Genomic DNA, 4,869 nt, shown 5'->3' on the forward strand with positions numbered 1-4,869 from the left:
CTATTCCTCATTAAAATTTAGTGAAATCTAGAACCAGAAAAGCATCTTGAAATTTTAGTTTATTGTACAAAAGCTGATTTCTGGAAACTGCCAAGACTGTTATACAGACTCTTCTTCTTCATTTTTAAATGAATAGTGAAGCCCTTCATTCCCCGCATTTTATGTTTTATAGCTGAGTTACAGTTTTTTGGGTTTTTTTACAAGACACCTGCCTCCCCATTTCAAACATCTTAAACCAGGGAATAAAAATGTTTAATTTTAAAGTTAATCAGCACCCAAGCCACTTGAAGCAATGGATTCTATTTCAGCTACTGTCTCTTTGTCTCTCATGTGGTAAAAACAAAACAAGACAAAACAAAAACTTCCTCTCAAGAGCTGAGCATGTACAGAAGCTGATTAAAATTCAATTTAAGTCAGCCCAGGTGTATAATTATTGGTGATATTCATGGTCCTAGTGATTGACTTTAACCCCTCAGAACCTTGTATTTCCCAAATGAGGATGGGTGATATTTTAACTTCCCTGAGCTCCAAATTGTAGACACCAAAGTGCTATACAAAAGAGAATTGTACACAATTGCAAATGCATAAAATCTCTGCATTGATCTTAGAAATTAAAGTGTGCTATGAGCTTTACATGAAAATATAAATTTATAGAGCTCTCTGGAGCAAGTGGGACAGGAAGGGTTACAAATAAAATATTTATTTCCTAAAAGAGAGAAAGATAGTCAATGTTTAGGTGTATGGTTACTTCTAAAATCAGGTAGGGTTGATTTCTTGAGTTTTTATTTTTCTAATGCTGAGCTTAACTCAAATGTGTTTTGTTACAATATAAATTGCCTTTTAAAAAATATTTATTTAGAGAGCAGGTTTTTGTGGATGACCTGCTGCTCTCCCACACTCATATGATTCAACCCTGTCTCTGCTTAATTGGCTCAAGTAGTGACAGGCAACATGGACCCATTGATTGTCCAGTTACATATTCTGGTGATCACAAAGGGAACATAAGGCAAGGGACTCCTCTGGGGTGAGTATGGGGATCTCACTTGCTGCCTAGACTGGGGGTTCCTGAGGCTCTGGCCTGGACTCATTTGCAGCACTGCCAGGAATTTTCCTGTTCTGAGTCCCAGCCTCAACTTCAGTAATCCCCATTGTCTCACCTGAGTCCTAAGTTGAATCAAGCATTTTTGTAGAAAGAGGCATTTACAGTGTATGGCATTTTACTGCCTCCCATCTGGAGGAGCCTGATCAGCTCCAGGTGGGAAGGGATCTCCAGTGGTCCTTGCCTGGTCTCTGAGTTCTTAGTCTGATCTACTCTGAGACAAGAGACATTGTTATGCTTTGGTCAGTTTTAAACACAGGGCATTCTGAGGTTTCTGCGGCTGGACAGACAAGGAGCATGGTGTGAAGCTCTTGTCTGTGGGTTGTACATGGCTGTAAATATTGTACATAGAGTGTCTCTGCTGATTGTTGTTTTGTGTCTTTGATGTTTGGTTTAATTTGTTTAAAGACGGGCCATATTTCTCTTCGCTAGGGGCCCCAGCTACTTGTGGCAGGCTGGACCTGTGGCAGGGATTGAAGGAACTTCCCAGCAGCTGCCAAGAATTCTTAATCTTGGGGACCCTTCCTGCTCTCCCTCTCAAGGCATCAGCTACTGGAAAACTCTTGACTAGTGAAAGTTCTTGTCTGTCTGTAATGTAACTTGGTTACTGATTGATGTTCTTTGCTTGCTTGCTTACCTTTGGGGGATTTTAGTTTGCTATTCTCTGTTTGATGAACATAGGGAATCCTCTGTCTCTGCTGTTTAGGCTTTGTAGCACTCAGAACACATTTGCTGTGCAGGGTTAGTGTGAGATAAGATTCTAAGGCTAATGTCCCAGTCCACCCTTTTGTGAATACTCACTCATTTACTGTAGTGGTTTTTCTGTTTCCATTTTAAAGATCTCTTCTTATATGCAAGATTACATATTGTTAATCTACTCAGAAAGAAAAAAAAATACATGGGAAATAAAACCTTCTAACTCCCCAAGTCTTTTTCCTAGGAGGACCAGATATGCAGAAGTGCCCTCCAGCAGGCTACAGAAATAGCAGTGTGTGTGTGTGTGGGGGGGGTGGGGAGGGGGGTACTCCCATTTTTGACAGAAAAATAAAATAGAATAGTATTTTCAAATAAAAGTTACTGAATGCTGGGAAGTTATCCCTGTTACAAAATTTGCTCAAAAACTGCCTTGGGTAATAATTGGCTTTTAAATCTCAAAGTTGTTAAGGCAAAATAACTATAACTAAAATGAAAGGTATATGATAAAGCTTTCTTAGTGATAATTATATATGCCTAATCATAGTTTTCCAAAGACTTTGGTAACTTAAAGTTTTTGAGTTGCTGGATTAAATAGTAAAAATTATTAAATATCTAGGCATTTTGAAATAACAGGATACTGAAATATTAATCTGAGTTTGCTGCATATGGAGAATCTAAAGGATGGATTTGAATCTGTTAAATGTCTTGTATTTTATTTGAAATATCTCTTAAAATGTGAATGTATTGCTAATCTGAGGGATGTTAATTACTTACATGCCACCTAAAAATTAAGGTTTCTAAGGGTTAAGAATTCTAACTAATTGGAAAGAAATTATCGTTTTGGTGTAATAGAAGGCATGAAGCATGGAGAAAAATTTTGAAGGAAAAAGAAAGTGGGTTCTAAAGCTGATTATTTTTGAAAGTTGTAAGGTTTCTGAAGAAGGTTTGTGAAAGTTGTAGAATTTTTTAAAGAGAAATGCTGGGAAAAAAATGATATAAATGACACAGGCCAGTAAGCCAGGACAAGTAGAATAGGGAAAGTGAGATGGTTAAACAGTAATTTGGAGTCATCTAGTAAATCCTATCTTCCCTAAACCAAGGACACTTAAGAGTTAATGATTTATGTTTTGCTTCCCTATCCAGAGGGTAAATAAATAGCTTATATAAACCTACTCAGGGAGATAGCAGAAATCCAGTTAGTGTCATTTGTTAACCACACCCAAGGACAAATGAAGTTAGAGAATAAACCTCATTTTGGTTAGTTCTTTTCTAGTATGTTAAAAGGGAAAACATCTCTCCTGTTTTTGCCCAGGAAGCAAAAGTTCTATAAGTTAATCAGGCATTTGATTTAAAAAAAGAAAGCCATCTTTTTAATCATAGGAACTGAAGATTGCTAGCCTATGTTTGTATTTAATATCCTTTTGTCACTTTGAATGCATAATAATAATGATACCCGATCTTTTGGTAAAATAAGTTTGACAACCTTCCCAGAGTTTGAATTTTAAGAAACTTTTTCTTGTCCTAGAATTGACTTTAGACCATTCCAATAGGCCCTGGAATTCCTCAAGAATTTGTTTTCTCTCATGAAGGAACATTTTCTGCTTAAGATACATGGGAAGCTTTGTCAAATAATAATAACTATATTATGCTTTCATTTATAACTAATCGTTATTTATAATATTGTGGAATATTGCATTTTGCAGAAAGGACAATATTCCATTATAATCAAGTCCATAACAGTGTCATTTTAAATTTCTTCTTGTCATTTAGAGACAGTCACTGTTTTGTTATAATGCATCTGGAAAAATATACATCTTCTGAGGGAACCATGGAAAGGACTCTGACATTTTCAGTTCATCCCTTTTGAACTGGATGAAAATTATTAGAACTCTACAGAATATCTGGATTTATAGAAGTACTGGTAGGAAAAATCAGGAGAAACAAAAAATATTGATTATGGGACTGAATGAACTGAAAAAAGTTATATAGTTTTTGTAACTTGTTGAAAGTTTGCTGATTCTTAAACTTTTTGTTTTTCAAATGTAAGGAAGCATTTTAAAAGCAATTGGAAAGCCCTAATTGGTTTTGCGCAGTGGATAGAGCATCGGCCTGCAGACCAAAGTGTCCCAGGTTCAATTTCGGTCAAGGGCATGTACCTTGGTTGCAGGCACATCCCCAGTGGGGGGGTGGGGGGGCGGTGCAGGAGGCAGCTGATTGATGTTTCTAACTTTCTATCTCTCTCCCTTCCTCTCTGAAAAAATAAATAAAATATATTAAAATAAATAAAAGCAATTGGAAAATTATATATTTTTCTCCTTACCTGTCCCTCCAGAATTTGGCAATTCTTAATAAGTAGCAATACATTTCTTTGCATGAATTCAATAAGATTTGTTTCCAATTGTGGCTATATTAATATTAACTCAGACTTTGACTAGAATGTCATGCCTGACAGAGACATACCTGGACTCTGGATGTCACCAGAAAGCTTTAAGGAATGGACTCAATAAGAGCCCCCTGAAGAAAGCCTGGTTACATGGTTCATGGCATCTTTTCAGGTAAGGAATGAAGTTTGCTTTCCTGAGAGATGGCAATGAAGGAACCTCAAGACATCATTGGGGACCTCAACTTGAAGAATTCACCTGCCTACAGGTATTGCAGACAAACCTAATGGCAGCTAGATGGCTCAGCTTCTTTGCCCTGTGGGGCTAGTTAAATTTTGATCATGAAATTCCAGCAAATCATACCTTTTTAAAATAGCCTATGTGATCAACTATTATTCTTATTTTGTTCATGCAAATAATCAGGCCAAATTGTAATTAGACTTAATACAGTAAATAAATTGGTCTTAATTTGGCTCTTTAATAAAAATGAGGGTGATTTTAGGGAGAAAAATTGTGTTTCAATAGGAAATTATTAGAACTGAAATGTTTGTTTTTTTCTTTCCACCAGAGACTACTTATTGTAGTTCTTGCTGTTGTAACTTCTGCCCAATAATACTAAATTTTATAACACAGTTTGTCTCCACCAAGTTACCAACCCTACTCCCACTCAAGAAATATCACCTCTAGGCACCA

Source organism: Myotis nattereri, assembly GCF_964212035.1.
Source record: "Myotis nattereri genome assembly, chromosome: 3".
Classification (NCBI taxonomy): Eukaryota; Metazoa; Chordata; class Mammalia; order Chiroptera; family Vespertilionidae; genus Myotis; species Myotis nattereri.